At 34.6% G+C, this 22,083-nt stretch overlaps 1 long non-coding RNA gene across 1 annotated transcript; it reads right to left on the reverse strand.

Moving 5' to 3' along the window:
- Positions 1–473: 473 nt before the first annotated feature.
- Positions 474–2,551, reverse strand: LOC132902508 (uncharacterized). The gene is made up of 3 exons (XR_009657145.1): positions 2,282–2,551; positions 1,618–1,712; positions 474–1,464 (listed from the first exon to the last, which is right to left on the reverse strand). It is a non-coding gene; the product is annotated as an uncharacterized LOC132902508 (long non-coding RNA).
- Positions 2,552–22,083: the final 19,532 nt, after the last annotated feature.

Below are 22,083 nucleotides of genomic sequence, written 5' to 3' on the forward strand. Positions count from 1 at the left end.
TTTTAAGCTTTCCTGGTTGAGCATGGTGTTATGTTTATCAAAATATACTTGCCTACCTACTTATTTTGATACAGCTAGTATCAAAATAAGTATATTGCCCGCGACTACGTTCTCTGTAACTATTAACTGATTATTCAAATGTCTAAGTTATATTTCGGCAAACTTGTCTGACAAAGACACACACCTCCTTACAAACTTGGGTTATAATATTAGTAGGATTCTCCACTTGTTTTCAAACACAAATTCAATAAGGTTTTTTTAGTCTTATATTATTCTGATTTTTAAGAGAAGACTTCAATTTATTTTAAGATGCCATCTAGTGACGGGTATGAATAACATGAATTAAAGCACGGGCGCACCCTACAGTCTACTTTTGATATTATTTTGTATCTCATATTCTGAGGAATTAAATCCATGTTTTGTGCGTGCGGTTAAACGCAAGGATGATTAGGTAAATTAAATATAGGCTTAGATATCACATCAATAATTTAATCAGATCAATAAACATGTACTAGGTCCAGAAACGTAAAGTGCTATGATTATATAAAACAATAACAAATGTCTATTTCTAACTAGTAATATATCACGTTAAATGATTACATTCATTAAAATAAAAATCTAATATGTATGCCATCCACATATATTTGGATTGATTACATTTTATCTCTCCCATTCATTTAGTGTATTTATTTTGACACGACTATTTACTTGCTAATAAGATAGGCAGATATTTCATTAAGAAATACTGCCAAATTATAACAATTGTAAATACAAATCATAAACTGAATGTAATATAATAGTTAAATTGGTATGACAATTCACACACACTGGAAGAACAACAAAAGGCAGTAAATTTCCTAGTTTCTTTCTTTTTCTTATGAAGGAAAATTTTACAAAAATTTCTTTCTTTTTTTTATGAAGGGAAATTTTACAAAATTGCAACATCCCTTTTTCAGTTCAAGTAATATTTATGTATATGCCGAAGTGTATCACATACTCCATTCAGTACAAGGCAACTCAAGTGGCCTTTTTTAATTATTTCTAATATCAACAATATTTGTATCACAGTACACCACACCAAGACGATTGAAGGCTTAGAACCCATAGTTACTATAAAAATTGTTAGGTTTGGTAAATGTGTAACTTAACACTTGTAGTAGATAGTAGACTTGTAGTATAATTTGTTCTTATTTTATTAATTTTCACTATTGATATTACATTTAAGCTGTTGATGTTCTCGCGAGTTCATTACCATCCCACATTCTTTATTTTTATTCTAAAATGGTCAAGTCTGTTCGACTTGGTTATAATTATTCATGTTTGGATACTTGGTAGGTACTAAACTGTCATGTGCCTCTATGTTCAATATATATATATATTTATAAAGAAGAAAGTAACAATAAATTTATGATGGTTACAATACATTATTTTTACACCAGATATTCCAGCCAGCAATGAATCCACCTGGAATTAGAGAAAAAACATATTAAGCACAAAATTAACTAAATAGTCATTCAACTAAAAGTTTCAGATAAACTATTTAAATAAATTTATTGAAAGAAAATATCTGTTAATATAATATAGTCCACAGTAAATCACACTGAGAAAACAAATTACCTTGTTATACTATCCAAATAAACAGAACATAATCAACAACTGCTTACATGAGACCCAACCTTTTCTTCTTGATTCGGAGTTTGTGAATTTGAGCCCTGAAACATTGAAATACACTTATATTACAATAAAGAAATTAAATTATTAATATTTATTTATTTATGTAAATTTACATATATTTACTACACAAGATAGAAAATAAATCATTAATATTCTGGCACCTAGTTTTAAAAACCATGTTATATAGTTTGTCTATGTGCTGCATTCTCTGAAATCAACAGAACTATTGCAATGCAATGCAATAATTGTATTGACTGCTTGCATTATGTCAGTTGACCGGTTATTGCATTGTCGGTAATATTGTTTGCTCTGCAGTAAATATCTGTTAGATTATTTTTTTTTGTGTACAGTTTCTCATAGAATATTCCTGGGTTTATTATGCTTAAGTCTTACTCAAGTTATACTTGAGAGCCATGAGTCTATACATTGTTTTTTGAGATATATTTAATTGGGTTCTTACTTTTTAGTCCTCTTTTTGCAATAAATTTTGTAGAAATATTAAAGGTAAAAAACTTTATATTTATCTACCAAACGTTTGCTCTAATTCAAGTAATTTAGACTTAATACAGGTATAATGTAGAGTACTGAATAGATATAATTTACTTACTGGAGCATTAAAAGCTTGGCTCTTAGTACTAAAGTTGCGTGAATCCGATCATCAATACTTTCAATTTCTTGGTTGCGGATTGCGGGCAGGCCATTGTCCTGCCGCCTGGTCATGTCGTCCACAAATGAACAATACAAGAAGCACTGGCTAATTAATTTTTTTGCTTAAACATATAATTATCTTTCAAATTCAAAGTAAAACAAAAGAGACAATGAAAACAACGCCGCAAATGTATTGATTTTGTTTTGTTTGTATTGATAAGTTAGTTGCCATAGTGTTGCCCTCTACAAATCATCTAGCGAGTGTTGTCAACTGTCTCCGATGAGGATGCGCTAAATCGATCCCAAAAGAGGTACAAAAAACAAAATTTTATTTGAAAAGCAAGCGATAAAGATCTTAAACAATATTGACTAACAAAAAAAAATATAACTACATTCTTTTAGATTTTGCACAAAATAATTATAGTAATTAAATAGCATTAAAATCATGGCAACACAAAGCACTGGCATTGAACCTGATATACTTTGTTATTTTTAGATTGGTGCTGAAAGTTTATTCTGACGCATTATCTAGGTAGGTTGAAGACGTTTTGAATTTATTTTGTAATAAAGTTGTGAATTGTAAATATTTCCATAATCAAGTAGGTACATGTTGTTTATGTTATGTATGTAAGTAGGTACAATAAAAAGTTAGAGAATATAAGTAATTCTAGCAGACCGATAATGTGAAATGAGCTGATGTATTTAAGCCTTATCCTAACAGGGACGTAGTAGAAAGAAGACCATAAATCCGATAATCATAAAATTAAACCGGTAAATTTCTTTTGTGTGTTTGACTTAAATTTTCACGAATTAAAGTTAAACTAATTGAATTTCATGTTTTTTTTTATCACAACTTGTCAACCATTTTAAAGAGCGCCAAATATTGGAATAGAAAGACAATGAGTGTTGAGCGTTGAAGGCAAAAAGCTAAAACTAACGCCGTAAGCGTTAAGTTGGCAACATTATATAACATGACACAAGTAAGCCAGTGTTACCAGAATGCTTAGCCAAGTACCCAAATTTTTGAATTTTGAATTTTTGAATTTTTTTTGAATTTTTTGAATTTTAAATTAGTATCTAAAATAGTAGTAAAATTGTGTACAAAATAAGATTTCAAATTCAAATTCAAACGTATTATAATCCTACTACTTATTTAAATTAAGGTACTCATCTATAGAATAAAAATTGTTTTGAAGAAGCATAGATTTAATTTTTTTATTAACGTGAGTAATTTATTTTCATTTTTTATAGAATTTGGTAGTTTATTATAAATTTTTATTCCCATATGAAATGGGCTTTGGTGGAGCATTCTTATTCTTGCAGGTTGAATGCATAAGTTATTTTTATTTCTTGTGTGATATGTATGTGTATCTTTTATTTGAGTAAATAAATGCTTATTTTTGTGTACAAATTGACATATATCCTGAATGTAAATTGAAGGTAGTGTTAGTAATTCAATTTTTTTATAATATGGTTTGCAGCATACTTGTAAAATTAGCATGTGTCTAATCATTTATTAAAATAAAAGCGATTGGACCGATTTTGATTATATTTGCAAAGAGACCGACAAATCTTGCAGAAGTTACATACATAACTACATACTTTTTGCTAGAAATAACATATAATCACGTCTATATTCCTTATGTAGTAGACAGAGCCAACAGTCTTCTGAAAGACTGAAAGGCCACGTTCAGCTGTTTGGCTTAATGATAGAAGTCCTTGTTTTATACTTAGGTATTTGGTACGAATCCCGTCGCAAAAGATAACAAGTAAGTAGAGGAGTAATGTAAGAGCTTTGGCGGTATTTTTTGGGTTTTAGTCTTGTGATGGTATCTAACCCATGGGATTCTGGATTCTCATGTTGTACAAAATGATGGTCGCTATCTGGCACCGCAAGCAGTGTTCTGCGTGGTTGTAACGCTGTCAAATATGATCAAAACGATTTGTTTTTCAATGACACATTCATTCACATATAATAACGTCTATATCTCTTGCGGGGTAGACCAACAGTCTCGATAGGCTGAGAGGCTACCTTCAGGTTGCTAACGGACATGTAGTGACAGGTTGCTACCGCCTACAAGAGGAATTCTAACTTTTTAAGCCTATCCCTAAGTCGCCTTTTATGGCACTTTGTACTATATTTTTATATTTTTAATGTGCTCTTTTTAAATGAATAATATAGTATAATATACTTTATTACATTGCTTATTCACTAAGAAAAGAACGACCGAGTGTTGAAAAGCGTATGAAAAATACGGGCTTAATGTCGTTTTGGTGTTATCGAAAGTGGTGTAAGAGCTTTCGGGATATTTTTCTATAGAAATTAATGGTTCTTTGACCGGGTGACGAATCGCCACGACTCTAGAGGGAGTGATACGAAAGGTTGGAAACTTAAGATATAATGTTCCTAACTATTTCATTTTTACCTATAACTGTATTTATAGATGTATTTCTTTCTTTATTTATAAGTTTATTATAATCCCTAGTAAGATTTTGCATTTTTCTGTACCTATTTAGGTGCAGTTACTTGCTATAGGTAACTTTTTATTAGGATGTGTGTTAAAAGATTTTTTGGCAATATCTTTCAAGTACAAACTTCGGTCAGTTACTATTTTATTATATGTTTAGATCTGATATCCTAATGGTTAGATCAGATCTCGGGTTCGCGTGGATGAGTAGGATAGATTTGCTCAGCTATAAGTAGAAAATATTAACCTTAAAATACTATAGCGATTTTGTTCTTAATTTTAGAAAAAAAAAAAGGTATTCATTAATACCCTTTTAGAAGAACATAGCTACTACAAGTAAATATTCTATAGCTAAGTCTCAATTAAGGGATCAATATAAAGTAGGGATAAATGGGCGTTTAAGTGTTGTTTGCGAAGGACTTCGAGGGGAGGAGATATTGCCGCTGCGGAATGAAACATTGCATCACTCAATGACAGGGTCCAGGAGCCGAGGATTAATAAAACGCTCGAAATGCATTTTATGTGAATCTTTGTTTAAAAATTAAAAAAAGAGGGCACGCCTATTTTATGACAGATTGTTTGTTAAAATATTTTACATATATATGTTACGGTAAATGTGGATAGTGCGGTTATTATGTAGATACAATTACCGGGAACTATGCATAATTACCAGTGCTCGCGGTAAAGGTTGTAAAAACTGTCGAATTAATTACATTTACCGGCAATTATATAAAATTACCATACCCCTTTAGTAAATGTAGTAAATAATGAAATCAAACATTATTAAAATAAAAACAATTCTAGTCTTAACATTCTATAATCTACATATAATCTCGGCTATTGAGGCTCAAATAGTGACACGTTACGAACTCATCGCCTTAAACAAGAATGCGAAGTATGTAAAATCTTTCCCTTGATTGAATTTTACAATCTGCATGGGAAGGAAAGCAGCAAGCACACACTATATTTTGCAGCATGAAAGTGTAAAATGTTCGTGATGCTTCCTATTTAATAGTGAAATTTTTGTATCATCTAAACTTGATTAATAGAAATTTCTATATTATACAGTACTTTCCTACTACTGAATCTTAACATTAATTTACAAGCATGAAAATTGAAATATTTCACAGTAACCCTCACCATATTTGCGGACCGGAACTGAATTTAAAATAGGGTTTATACCCATTTGACACTGCTTTAAAATTGCACGTTTCAACTCAGCATTTTTATTAGCCGCTTTCCTCTTTGAAACGCGAGCGCCCCTCTCGGCGAATTTATTTAAATTCTTAAAAGAAATTTCGTTTTTCTTTGTGTTCCTCCAGTTACAATTTCGGAAGTCTTAAGTGAGTTGTTTCGAGTTACAGTTGTTTCTTGTAGTTAATTGTTTTGTGAGTTGGTTTGCGGAATCAGTGCATGATATTAATAAAAATGTGTTCCCTTTCTGGTTGCATCCCTTTAATGAAGTGGTAGCGGGGCGTCCCGGGAGTCCCCTGGGTACCGGGTGTCACGATGGCATATAAAACATTCACGCCGCGGTCCCGGTTAATAGCCGTAGCTTAGTATCCGTGTCGTTTATGTTACGCCAAGTTTTGTATGCAAATTAGGGTTGACGAGATACCCATCTTAGTTCATACCTTTCATGCAAAAACGTATACTAAATAATGAACTGATTATTAAAAACAGAACAAAATATCAGAATTTAAATATACATATTGTTTTAACCGACTACTATTGGTATACTATCTTTTTATTTTGAAGAAGGAGGAGAACTAAATATTAAAATATTTAACTAAAGTAAGATTAAAAATGTAGATAAGATTGTAATTCACAAACGAATATATTAATATTTATCCAAAACCGACGACATCAATGTAAACAATATATCTGCAAATTAATCAAAGTTTGAAATTATTTCAATATTGATTTAACTCCAGTAAGTACCGGGCGGCGGGGAGAGTGTTTGTCGACGGCAAACAGCAATATCGGCGCTCCTCCGGGCTATGCCTGTTCCGGTTTTTCAATCGTTCGCTTATGATAATGAGAAATGCGAATCAGGGAGTGTTGGGTTAGGTGGCTACTAGCCCGCGTGTAACTGGACACCCAGGGACCACTTGCCGCCCATTTAAATAATTTTGTGGTCATTTGGTCCGTCAATAATTTTTACGATTTGGGTCTAATACATGTTCCGGAAGGGCCGAGCTATTGATACTCGTATTTGTAGTAAGAGAGAATTGTAGTTTCCACAGGTCGCACGAAGAGCGACCTACACGTGGGCGTAGTCACGAGCAACAGCTTGAACCTAATTTTGTTTTCATTTGTGTTAAACTTTTTTTCTCTCTCTTTCCAGTCATTGCTTCACTTGCCTGGTCTGCAGTGATGCTTATTACCTTTCATATTCTCTTGAACTACAGCTAATTTCCTATATCTATGGATGATTTAGAAATAGCCTTCTTCCCGTTGACTAAATAAAATAAATAAATAAATCTGGAGAGGAGCCCGGGGTACGATTGACCATGGCTCCTGGACTGCGTAAGTCAGGGTTCACGGCTCAAGGCCGTCACTCTGGTGGGAATTTTGGGATTAAAGTACTTATTACCAAATTCATCAAAATCTGTCCAGTCGTTTTTGCACGAAAGAATAACAAACATAGATCCACATATTCTTAGAAACTAGGATATTTCAAAGCCAATAACGTCGATTTCATCGCAGCGTGGGTGTCCTCGTAATTTACTTTTTGATCAGCCGACGAGAGACAAAGCTGAGTAATTATAATGGGTAACGTAATCTCATTGTCGCGTTCCCCTAATGATTCGTCACTTTTAATGAGAGTTTGTTGTCTGATGGATTACCGACTACTCTTACTTCCCTTCTGTTTGATATTTTTAAATACTGTTTTTAAATTAGCAAACAGATATAATTTGTCGTTACAATCAATACCTATTTGTAGAAAACGTGCGTGATGATGGTTGACTAATATACCAAGGCACAACCCAAGCCTCTGGGTTTAGAAATTTGAAATTTGGCATGCAGGGTTCCGTTAGTCGTCTAGAACCCTAGACGACTACTAACATTAAGGGAGGTTTTTCTGAATCGCGATTGTACTCTATTTTAAAATTTAATCTGTAATTTAATAAGTTAAGCTTTACGTGTACCATCGTGTACAAGGTACAACAAGGAGTTGAAAAATCTGCATCTTGACCGACATTCTGTCATATGCGATCTTGTCTTGCGATCAAAAATGAACTAGAGTACAAAAGGTATATTAAAAAATTAAAAACAAAAGTAAAATTGAGGGATAAAGCCGAATGGACATTGTTAAGGATCATCTCCAATCCACTCAGCAAGTTTCGTCGAGCCAGCACCCCGACGGCGGGTAATGAAGAGTTATGAGTCTGCCCGCCGCCTTAGAGATGCACTCTCATATTATCATAATCGATTGTCTGGACGAAGTCGTAAGTGATAATGACGCGTCTTTATGATTATAGGGATAAGATTTTTCGTTGATTTTTTAAAATTATTTGTTATTATTATTATTTCACTATAACACAAGAACAACTAATTAAAGTGTATCCTAAGTAGGTACATCAAGATTTATCATCATCCTCCTGGCGTAGGTGCCTCCTTAGGAAGAGATCTCTTTGGTCGCGCTTTGTTACAGTGTGATCATGGTAGCTTCGATGGCATATAAAGTTAGGGATACGCCTATTTAGGTGTTATTAGGTAATTTTTTATATGTAATCATACCTATATGTTCAGTTGTCCTAGGACATTTGGGATTTGCCCGATTTTCTAGCAAATATTTACATTTATGCCTATCCTATTTGCATCCTTGTAGTTTTGCCAAGAGAGAATTAAAAACAAAAATTATATCTTCAAGCAAATAACCTTTTAGGTTTCACATGTACTTGTATGTATATAGGTAAGTACATGTTGTACTAAGTTCCACGTGAACGAGCATGATTCATCAGAACCCATTCACGGCGATCTCTGGATTCAGATGCGGTTTAAGTAGGGATGTAGCGAGTACTTACTTGAAATTTTTCGATATTTCGCTTTTAGTACTAGCGTGTACTCCATTGTATAATGAATATCTAATCAACTGTTATCTACATATTTATGTACTCTGATCGAGTGGCCAAGCTATTTTTCTAGTTAAATGTTATATTGTTAGTAGTATACATTGTTTTTTTTTATTAGAGACAGTTGACGGTATCTTTTGGGTAGCAGTACATTTTCTTTTAATAAATACATATATGTACGTATTTATCAATTACGGGTAGACAGAGCCAACAGTCTCGGAAAAATTGATAGGTCACGAGTAGTTGCACGGCTCAATAACATGTGATTCAAATAATGACATTTAAACCTTTTAGAATTAAACGAACAGTGATATTATTTCTTAGCCTGTATACGGCATTGCCTCTTAAAACAAAAAAGAAATATTATATAATACAATTTCAGCCAGTTCTGTGTCACTTGCTTAAATATTTTAGTTACAAAAATGCTTGCAAATTGCAAATATCGAAAATCACACCAATATGAGATTCCACAAAAATTCCAATAAAAAGAAGACATAATTAAGAACCTGTATAAAATTACATAAATATCGAGGGCTGTCCCATCCCTAGACCCGTTGAAGAGAGATTTAGCGACGCGCTGTCGACGCGGCGGATTACCGTGATTTCCCGAGGGGCTCGGACCTAAAAGACACCTCGGTTGCATCGACATTATTACTTTCCCATCTCTACCTCGACAGCTGCCAAGTCACGGTAATTATTTTCTAAGTATCGTAATTATTTGTAGGGAGATAATTGTTTTGGTCAGCTAATGTTCAACAAGCACGTAGTACCGAGTTTATAGATATTCATGAAAATTGAATTTGCTCTTTGTTGCATAATATTCCGGGAATCGGCAAGACGAGCTGATCAAGATTACGTTCTGGATGAGGAAAGCTCATGACTGAAAAAAATGTTTTTTTGGTCTAAATAAAATAAAGAAAATCATCGTGGCGATGTCACTATTTGTATCTCAATTATATCATCAAGCCAAAAAGCTAAAGGTGGCCTATCACTCTTTTCAAGACTGTTGGCTCTGTCTATACGTATATATGTATAAAATAATCGTCTAATCTACTGGCATACAGTGTATGAGTGTTATTGCATATAGTGATGTTGCAATTATTTAAACTATATATTTTGACATGCAAAAACCTGGCAAAATATATACTTACTGGTATCTCACGTTTTCCTTTAGCAGGATTTGACAATCGTTCTCTCCAGTTAAGTTGCTTATAATATAAGCCGTTTTTATTCAGAAATTTTTATATATCTATATAAAAATTTCTGAACAAAAACGGCTTTCTGAAAAGAAATATATATTTCATGCGAATATGAATGTTTGGTATGAAAATAAAAACATCTATGTCCACCCTCCCAGGCGCCAACAATGCATCACGGCGACATCCGCCGGAACTGGCGTAACGAGACCGTTGTTCCGCGCCCCGCACCCTCCACCCGCGCCCCTGGAGCTTCCCGTACCCACTAACATATAAATTATTAAGTTACTAGATAGAAGTGTACTACTCGAATCCAGGGCCGACACCTGAAGCTGAGGGCAGAACTCCGCTATAAGGAAGGGTTGATGACATCTTAAGCCATGCAGACCATGATTGAATGAAAGAGGTAGACCGTTGCGAATTTGAAAATAAAAGACAGAAAAAAGGCCTTTATTCAAGATACGACGTAACTTAACTACGAGTATGATCACGGGCTCACTTATATATTTCCAGAGGGGTGAGATAAGATTAGAATATTATCAGTTTGAATAACAAGTTATTCAACAGTCGTGCAAAGATTTGTAAATATGTTGTCTAGTCTCCCTAAATATTTATTAGTCAATGTCACCCCCATGGAGATTATTTTCGATAGCATTCACTCTCAATACCATGGTGATGAATGCTAGCTCGTATTAATAATTTGTCCTCCGGCTATTTACTGCTGTATCAGTTTATTAAAGTAATACAAAATGAGATGTTTTCATAGAACGCAGTTGGGGGCTGGCTAGGTTATCTGTTATTTTGATCGCGGGATACGGAATTATTAAACGAATTGTAAAGCATTTTTCTCAGAAATTATTAAAGAATCTCTATTAATATTATAAATATTAAAAGAACTCTGTCTGACTGTCTGTAACGCTTTCACAGCTAAACCACTGAATCGATTTTGACAAAATTTGATATAAAGATAGTTTTGGCCCTGAGGCAGAACTTACTTACTTTTTATTGTGAATGAACAATGAATGAAAGATTGTCAGTGACCAAAAGATTGTCAGTGAACGTCGCAGGCAACAGCTAGTATAAAATAAATCTTTAAATTAAACAACTAAATTGTTGCTGCTCAATTAATTTTTTTTGACAGCTCAAACTGTGCTAACCCTGAGTACGTTGTATGTACGTACAACGACACAACATTTCTACAGTTTTAAATAAAAGTTGCCATTTCTATAGTCTATATTATTCCGAAAACTAAACATGTAATTGAATTAGCCCGGGAAAAATCTGATTCTTTTGATAGCTGAAATAAATCAGCACATTTTAATTCCGATAATGATTTTCATTCGGATCTCAGCAGGAAACAAAAAAGGGTTGCGACCATTCCCGTAATCAAATCGGGACGAGGCACCCATTGTGCTGGAATTTTATTACGGTAGTGTTTATTGTGATTACTATTGTCTATGATTACTGATTTACTTTAAGAATTAGAATTAACTGGTTGGGTGCAAACCTCTTCATCTGATAAGTCAACGGATGCAATTAAATTTATAAATAAAACAATTTAAAAATATCATATTATAAATCGGGGACGTCTTGGCTAAAGGTAGGGTCGATAAGCTTGCATGAAAGAATGTGAATAAAGCGAAAGAATTTTGCAGAGATCATAGCATGTGGAAAGATGTATAGTCTCTGCCCTTCGTTTCGGCAAAGCATCGTGATTTTATGTATGTAGGTGTGTATAAATCTAATAAGGTCCCTCAGCAGTCCAACTGAGCTTTATTCAATTCGACTGTTGACCACTGATCACAATTCACTAAAATTGTATTTGAAACATTAATTGTTTTTTTTATTACTTTCGTATTTACTATTCATATTTTACTAATTTTAATTTAACGGTACGGAATCGACAAGAAATTCTTATACTTTTATCTTTTATTGAGTATACACAAAAACCATGTATCAGAGGCGATTTTTCTTAAATGAAAAATTTATAAATTACTTTAGGCAAAATATTTTAACCACTGCAGTTTTGTTACTTCTGAATAATGGTTAGGAATTATGTCGTCATCGCGTGTTGGTAATACAACACATACAAATGCTTTAATGGTCGGAATCCATTAGACAGCGCATGTTTTAGTTCTATCAGTTTTAACGCATCGTTTTAGTTTTGTTTTGAAATAAATGTATTTGTACCTACATACCATGCAATATTGATTTTTACAGACCATTTACTTTATTTATTCAAAGGATTATAGAGAATCACTATAATATAAAATAATTCCAATAAATTGTTAAACATACATACATACATACATACATAAAATCACGCCTCTTTCCCGGAGGGGTAGGCAGAGACTACCTCTTTCCACTTGCCACGATCTCTGCATACTTCTTTCGCTTCGTCCACATTCATAACTCTCTTCATACAAGCTCGGCGGTTTCGGGTACTTTTGACCTGACCCTTTACCAGGACGTCCTTAATTTGATCAAGATACGTTCGTCTAGGTCTTCCCACTCCGACCTTTCCCTCCACACTCTCCTTGTATATCTGCTTAGTCAACCTGCTTTCATTCATCCTCTCCACATGACCGAACCATCTTAACATACCCTTTTCTATTCCTGTAACTACATCTTCTTTCACATCACAACATTCCCTTATCACGCTGTTCCTTATCCTGTCACTCAATTTCACACCCATCATACTCCTTAACGCTCTCATTTCCACTGCATTTATTCTGCTTTCATGCTTCTTTTGCCATACCCAACTTTCACTCCCATACATTAATGTCGGGACCAACACGCCCCTGTGCACAGCTAGTCGAGCCTTTTTGGATAGTTTCTGACTGCTCATAAAGGCATGCAAAGCTCCATTCACCATGTTCCCCGCGTTCACTCTCCTTTCAATATCACTATCATACTTGCCATCTGATGTAAACTTTGATCCTAGATATACAAACTCTTTCACTTGCTCCACTTTTTCTCCTCCAATCAAAATATTACATGCTGTCATTTCTTTCTCCATTTCAAAAACCAGTGTTTTAGTTTTACTTACGTTCACTTTCATTCCTTTCTCTTTTAAAGCTTCGTGCATACAGTTTACCATCTCCTGTAACTCCTCCGCTGATGACGCCAGTATAACCTGATCGTCGGCATAGAGCAGACATTTGACGAGTAACTCATTCATCCTTAATCCACTTTTAGACTCTTTCAAATCTGTCAAACAGCTATCCATAAATAGGTTGAACAGCCACGGTGACGCAACACATCCTTGCCTAACGCCTTTCTCAATCTTAAACCACTCAGTGTGCGCTCCGTTTATCCTGACACAAGCACTCGAATCCTCATATAAGGATTTCAGTGCTCGTATTAAGAGACTGCTCACCCCATGCATAGAAAGTGCTGACCACAATTCATTCCTCTCAACTCTGTCATAGGCCTTTTCCAGATCTACGAATGTGCAATAGACTTTTTGACTCTTGGCCAAAAACTTTTCGGCTATGCACCGCAAGGAAAAGACCTGATCAGTACATCCCATTCCCTTTCGAAATCCCGCTTGAGCATCCCATATTTTGTCATCAGTTTCATTCCTGACTCTATTAATCAATACCTTAGCATACAATTTGCCGACGACGCTAAGCAGGCTTATACCACGATAATTTTTGCAGTCCAGCTGTGACCCTTTTCCTTTGTAAAGTGGCACGATAACAGCCTTACACCAATCTTTTGGTACTCGGCCGCTTCTCCAACACAAATTGAAAAGGCAGTACAACTGACTAGCTACTACGCCTTTTCCTGCTTTAAGCATCTCGACCGACACTCTATCACACCCAGCAGCCTTTCCCGCTTTCATACTCTTAAGTGCTTCCACAATTTCGAACATTTCAATTTCGCCTTCCATCTCATTCTCTTTTTCTTCGCTATAGCAGAAATCTTTCTTATTTCCTTCCTTTTTTCAAATAAACTTTCAAAATAGTCCTTCCATATCTTTAGTACACATTCTTCTCCTTTCACAACGCTACCATCCTGGCATCTGATCCTAGTCAGCTCTCTGGTTATAGTATTTCCTCGGGCTGACCTTACGGATTTCCAGAATACTTTCAGATTTGACTGAAAGTCTTCTGATAGCCTTTTATCAAAATCCTCTTTATACTCTTCTTTCTTTCTAATCACAGCTTTCTTAACCAAATCTTTCATTTTCTTATATTCCTTACGTGCTTCATTCACATCTTCATCTATAACCTCTTGCATTCTTAAGTTAGCTTTTGCTGCTAACAAATCCAGCCATGCTTTCTTCTTTAATCGCACAAGTTCTTGCACATCTTTACTCATCCACGCATTTTTGTGATTTTTTCCTTTCCTTCTTCTACTTACACCACACACTTCAACAGCTACTTTCACAATTCTTTCTTTAAGTTCCTTCCATCCATCTTCAATATCGCTCATTTCATCTAAATCTTCAAATTCAAATTAAATTGTTAAACAATAAAAATATACCTGTATATTCATTTACTGCCTAATACCTATGTATATATTGAGATATATTAGGTCCTTTGTTTTGTTTGTTTACAATATTTATAATATTAGTAACTAGTTTTCTAGCAAATCTTCCAGGTGGTGCTGCAATGCCATTACGAGCAGACCCAGACAAATTTACTAAAAATGGTCACTGAATTATAACACCCACAGATTACACCGATCACTCGACGTTTACTTAGACATGTAATGACAACAATAAAGCTACTATTGCACACTGCTGCACTCAACGAACGCGCAAGGCAGAATGTTAGTAGTTCTTTGGTAGTCTTTTGCTATCAACCTTCCTAATTACTATATAATAATAATTATTATTACTATATAATAATAATTATTATTATATAGTAATTAGGAAGAATTATATTACTATAATAATTACTGCACACATAAGTTATCCAAGTAGTCAGCGCTCCAAAGAAAATGAAGCCGAAGTAGTGGAGCAAAATGTCTATATGTTCAAATCGCACAAAGTCTAACTACATTAAAGCTACCACCGTACACTCTTCATCTCCTACAAAAAGCTACCATACTTAACACCTGTCGAATAACCCGAAAGTTTTTAACTTCATCTAACATTTCATCTAACTTTTCTATTAAGGTAACCTCTTCTATCTATCTTCTGCTTCTATCGCTTGGTCACGACCCGCGTTAGAAGAAAATTTACCCTCATCTGAGGAGTAAAGGAAAAAATGAGATATAATAATAGGGGATATGCATAAAATTTTAAATGGCCTAAAGTATTTTTTTCTCGAATACTTATTACCGTCATATTATAATCGAAAGGTTTTTTTTTCATTTACTTATTATTTAAACCCCTAAATTATTATCCAAAAAGTGCAAAATAACGGCGCGAAATTCAAGATAGCAAAACGCGCCACCATTGGTCGAACAAAATGTGACGTCATGCGGCACAACATTGAATTTATCGGTATCGAAGCTCCTATTGTGTAGTGAGAAAAATAAATATTTAAAGCTGTTTTCTTGTGCTGATTGTAGTGGAGTTTAGTTTAGATTAGTAGTAAATGTAGAACGATGACTGAAGCTGGTTTTGTCAAAGCACAATCGGACAATCTACCGAAAATAGATGCATTTATGATGACATCATATTTTGCATCAAATCCCGATTTTACGAGCGCAGAGATCAGAGGAGTGAAAGCTGCAAGGTAATTATTATGTTACATAAAATATTTTAGCCCATAACATGGATTTTTATTAATAAATGCATACAGCAGTTCACTTATAATACACCAAAACATAACCTATACATATCCAGTTGTCATTGCTCTGAAACTTATATTTTTACGTCTACAAGATAATAATATAAGTACAGTACATGTTATATTATTGAAGTTCACTCAAGTATAATAACTTTGACTTTGTGTGTATCTGAGATATATATATTAATGATTTAATTTCTATAAATTGATATCCTGATTTACGTCGACTGTTTTCTTTTGAGTGTACTAGTACTTTACTAATTCACACTATGCTGTACCTAAATAAAGTATACTTACGTTAAAATGATCTTCACAACAATATAAACGCGATTTAGGAGATACATTATCCCTTCTCATCACCTTACACCACAGTTTTCGTATATTCGCATCGTCTGGAATACGAAAAAACAATTTGTCTGGTGTTTTTCGAGTAGTATTTGTGCACTTTGGTACTATACATACATACATACATACATAAACTCACGCCTCTTTCCCGGAGGGGTAGGCAGAGACTACCTCTATCCACTTGCCACGATCCCTGCATACTTCCTTTGCTTCATCCACATTCATAACTCTTTTCATGCAAGCTCGGCGGTTTCGGGCACTTTTGACCTGACCACCAGGACGTCCTTAATTTGATCAAGATATGTTCGTCTAGGTCTTCCCACCCCGACCTTTCCCTCCACACTCTCCTTGTATATCTGCTTAGTCAACCTGTTTTCATTCATCCTCTCCACATGACCGAACCATCTCAACATACCCTTTTCTATTCCTGTAACTACATCTTCTTTCACATCACAACATTCCCTTATCACGCTGTTCCTTATCCGGTCACTCAATTTCACACCCAACATACTCCTTAATGCTCTCATTTCCACTGCATTTATTCTGCTTTCGTGCTTCTTTTGCCATACCCAACTTTCACTCCCATACATTAATGTCGGGACCAACACGCCCCTGTGCACAGCCAGTCGAGCCTTTTTGGATAGTTTCTGGCTGCTCATAAAGGCATGCAAAGCTCCATTCACCATGTTCCCCGCGTTCACTCTCCTTTCAATATCACTATCATACTTGCCATCTGATGTAAACTTTGATCCTAGATATACAAACTCTTTCACTTGCTCCACTTTTTCTCCTCCAATCAAAATATTACATGCTGTCATTTCTTTCTCCATTTCAAAAACCAGTGTTTGTACTATACAGTACTTATAAGATGCCTTTTTGGCTTCTTCCATGATTTTAAAGTTATCAATACTGTAAATAAGTACGAAGTAACTGAAAAGTTCACAGTAAATAAACACTGAGAGTGCCGCGTGACGTCACGCAAAGCGCGCGCAAAATGACGGCGTTTGAACTGCTCAAATAAATTCAAAGTTTTAAATTTCATTTTGAAAAATATCTAGACTTTTTTGAAGCTTAATTATATTTTTTTCTACATTACAATGAAGTAAAATATTGATTTATGACAAAAAAAAAACATGAATATCCCCTATTGTAAATATACTAGCGCCCTAAAATTTTATTAAAATTTTGTGTCAAACAAAAAAAAAGCCAAATATAAAAACTATTAATAATGTTTAAAATAACATTTTATATTACGTTATAAACGTTGCCAAGTTAAGCGTTTCGAAGCAAATCGCTCTGTTTTTATGAGCCAAAGCTCCTTATCGCCGTTTCCACTCCAACAGAAATCTCCAATAACGAGCTTAGTTCGCTCTTTAAGCTGTATTATTCTGTTGTGTTGGATTCGTAGATTTATTTCCATGGAGATAATAAATGAAATTCATTATAAAGTGGTATTTATTAATGACGATAAAACAAGGTAGTTGCTTTATATAGCATAGGAATTTTATGTTTAATTAGTTTTTGTTGTCTCTTATTCGTAGTTCCAATGTTTAGTTGTGTATTTCTTCATTACACTCTCGTAATAAAAACTTCTGTTTAATTTGACAAACGTCGTATAAATATGTTACGTTCAATGGAATTATGAATTTACATTTCACAAAGAAGTCCAAAGATGACTTTGAAAGCTAAATAAAATCTAATGGTATACCAAAAAAATATACAATGACCAATTTTATTTTACTATAATTGTCTATATGTGGATGAAGCGAAAGACATACCTATTATTATGTAGGGATGATGGCAAATGAAAAGATGGCGTTTCTGCCTATCATTCCGGGAAAGACCTGATTTTAACATAACATAAAATCATGCCTCTTTCCCGGAGGGGTAGGCAGAGACTACATGTTTCCGCTTGCCACGATCTCTGCATACTTCCTTCGCTTCTTCTACATTCATAACTCTCTTCATGCAAGTTCGGCGGTTTCGGGTACCTGATTTTATAGAATAACTAGCTGTTGCCCGCGACTTCGTTCGCTTGAATTTCGAGTTGAATCTACAATAATGTGAAATAAAAAAAAATATCTTGTTTTTGTTGAGGCTGGAACTTGGACCGCCAACTTCACAGTCTCACGCGCCAACCACTGGACCATCGAAGCCGCTGTGGTGGTGTCGAAATTAAAGTAGACTAAAAAACCAAAAATCTTTTTACTTGAGAATTACGCATGTTATGTACGGCAAAACCAGGATATTATCAAACTGATTTTTACTATATTTATATGTTATAGGTATTATGCTGTCGTACAATGACAAATGACTTTGAATTTTAAATTTCGTAACTTATTTGCAGGCAAACTCATGCCTTGAGTTCATTCAAATGTCGATTACTTTTTTTAGTGAACCGATTTTTCTGAGTTAAAACAAAGCAATTGGTGAAAGGTTTAAAGTAAATCGGTTCAGTACTTTCGGAGATAATCGTGATCATACATACAGACAGACAGACAGACAGACAGACTGACGAGAAATACCAAAAAAATATTTTTGCTTTCTATTATTCATTCTAAGTGTCCCGCTATCCATTTCAGTTAAAAATACTTAATGTACAGACAAAATATTTTTACTGTTTTATAACCGTTCAAATTTTAAGATCTATCTTAAAAGTTAGGTAAAAAGTAAGGTTTTAATGCTAGGAAAAAAGGAGCTGGGTACGTACCCCGCTCATTTTTCCTTTCATAGTTTAAAAGGGACATACGGTCTAGCTTTTCGCATGGCGGAAAAGTTGAGTGGGGATGATGGCGGGGGTGGGGGGTGATGGTGAGAGGGGGCGCTCGGATGTAAACACAAAGGTTGCCCGATGCCGGCAGTCACGTGGCGCTCGCCCGGGGCGCATCACTCTTAAGGACCGATCTCTAAAACACTACAAAACTAAACTAAAAGGATCTAAACATTATCGGAATCAACCCTTAAGAGTGATGACTCCGGGGCACAATAAACTATACATGTCGTTAAACATATGATGTATTGAATTAGACTTTGTATTGAAAACAACCAGTCTAAAGAATATCAATACAAAACATATCAAACAAAAACTTATTTATAAATTGTAGAGTTAATTAGTTGTGTAATGTAATCAGTATTTATTAAGTGTCTGAATAACGAGTGCTTACTGGTAAGTACAGTTTGATTATTTGTATTGTAAATTAGAAATATATTTGCTTTTATTTGTATTTTTTAATTTAGCTTTCTTTTTTGCTTCAATTGTAGGTAGGTACTTACGTAATTTCTATTTTTATCTCTTATTTAAATTCGTTATTTTTTTTACCTATCCTATAATACTTCCAACTTCACTTTATTTTACAATTTATTCCCAATTGTAAATTAAAAAAATATACGCGTATAAGGAAAAATTGTTTGTTTTGAAATTTTGTACCTTCAGATTTTGAAACCAAAATAATACTTCAGCAGCACATTATATTTATCTCGTAGCAACGAAGTTCGTAGCGTCGTAGATGCCTTGCTACGAATACCCGGTCGGATTACAAATTTAATGTTTCTAAATCTGTAATACTTAATTTATAACTAACATTAAAAAATCATTATCAATAGTGCTTATTTACAATACATACTGATGAATTAATATTCATGTAATATGTATGTATTAATACACATACATATTACAACTGATGTAAATGTTTGCCCGTATAAATGTATGTAAGCTTACAGTTGTTTATACGAGTATTTTAGTTTTTAGACTGTTTAGCAGATTTGAATAAAAACTAAGTTATAATAGCGTGTACTAGTACTTCGGAATAATACAATGGTTACAAATTGTGCGCGAGCTAAACCACAGGCAAACGCTTTCTCAAGAAAATTTATAGATCATGGTTTTCATCTAACTTTTTACATCTTTACCCATACATCCATCTACTTTATTAGCCCTCATACATTTTGTAGACGATTTTCTAGCAACCTGCCGCTGTTTGAATCTCAATTTTAACATTAAGCCATACAGTTGAACGTGGCCTTTCAGTCTTTTTAAGACTGTTGGCTCTGTCATCCCCACAGGGTTATAGACTACATAATATACATTCAGTCAGAAAAGTATCGGGAATGGATTATTTATTTATGGTACCAAATTCAAATTTTTGTTTTTTTTGTTGTTGTTAGATTGGCAACTGTTTTCCATTTTGGCGCGGAGTTTGAGTTGCATCTGTTGTTTACATTAAATACAGTGCTATTTTTAGTTATATCATATCTAGTGTGTATTGCTAATTTCATAATGGATAAAAACATCGAACAAAGAGTTTGTCTTAAATTTTGCATTGCCAATGGAATATCGTGTTCGGAGTCACTGAAAATGTTACAGAAGGCTTACGGTGAATCGACTTTATCAAAAACTCGTGCTTATGAGTGGTACAAAGCGTTCAAAAGCGGTCGAGATGTGATGGAAGATTTGCCTCGCTCTGGTAGGCCATCAACGTCTGCAACTGAAGTTAACATCGCAAAAGTGAAGGAAATAGTGACTGAAAATCCTCATTCAACTTTGAGAGAGATAGCCACCGAACTTTCTGTATCTCACGAGTCGATCCGTACCATTTTAACTAATAATTTGGGTATGAAACATGTTGCCGCTCGGCTAGTCCCAAAAGACCTGAATTTTTTTCAAAAACTCAATCGCATGAGAGTCGCTGAGGACATGCTAGAACGAGTCAATTCCGACCCAACATTCATGAAACGCATTGTTACTGGTGACGAGACGTGGGTTTACGAGTTTGACATGCAAACTAGTCAACAAGCTTCGGAGTGGCGCCTTCCAACTGAACCGAAACCGAAAAAACCACGCCAAAGTCGTTCAAAAGTCAAAGTCATGTTGACTGTTTTCTTTGACTATCGCGGTGTTGTGCACTCGGAATTCTTGCCGGAAGGTCAAACGGTAAATAAGGAATATTATTTGAGTGTTATGCGGCGTTTAAGAGAGCAAATCCGACGAAAAAGGCCAGATTTGTGGAAAGAAAATTCTTGGATTTTGCACCATGATAATGCACCTTCGCACAAGGCCATCATTGTGAACGAATTTTTAACCAAACACTCAACAAATACCATCGAGCAACCACCATATTCACCAGATATGGCTCCAGCCGACTTTTTTCTTTTTCCTAAACTCAAATTACCACTTCGTGGCACCCGTTTTCAATCGGTAGAAGACATAAAAGAGAATTCGCGGCGAGAACTGACCTCAATTCCGGAAACAGCGTTTAAAAAATGTTTTGATGATTGGATTATTCGTTGGCGTAAGTGTATCGTTTCTAAAGGAGCATATTTTGAAGGTGATAAAATAAATTTGGATGAATAACAAACAGTTTGTGTATTATTGATCTTTTCCTGCTACTTTCTTGACAGAGTAGTATAGAAATATTTTTGTACCAGCTTAGATATTTTGTCTTATTTACATTAGTTTGACGACGAAACTTGCACAATAAGGTTTCTGGAGCATGATCCAATATAGGGTAGGTTCCCGAAAAAAGGTCAAACGGGAGGTATTTTGATGACATACCCAACCCAGGATCATGGTTTCAGCCGGATCCTGGGCTACGAGGAAGAAACCGGGACTAAGTCGTGACGGTGGAAATATTTTACGAGTATAATGAAAATGTCACACAAATTGTTACATTCATATAATTGTTATTTAATTTGGTCTGGTTATCCTGTTATAACTTTATAAAGGTCGGACGGCAGTCACTCTTGGTAGTTATATAACTTACCCAACCCACACTCCAGGACGTTTCGATCCCAAATCAGACAGGAGTATGAAAATATCTCTTTTGTTTATCTGAGTAAGTTCACACTTTAAATACAAAATTATTTAAAGCGTGAACTTACTCAGATAAACAAAAGAGACATTAAAGGTAAAAGAGGCAGTTTTTAACCC

This window comes from Amyelois transitella, chromosome 14, assembly GCF_032362555.1.
Source record: "Amyelois transitella isolate CPQ chromosome 14, ilAmyTran1.1, whole genome shotgun sequence".
Taxonomy (NCBI): Eukaryota; Metazoa; Arthropoda; class Insecta; order Lepidoptera; family Pyralidae; genus Amyelois; species Amyelois transitella.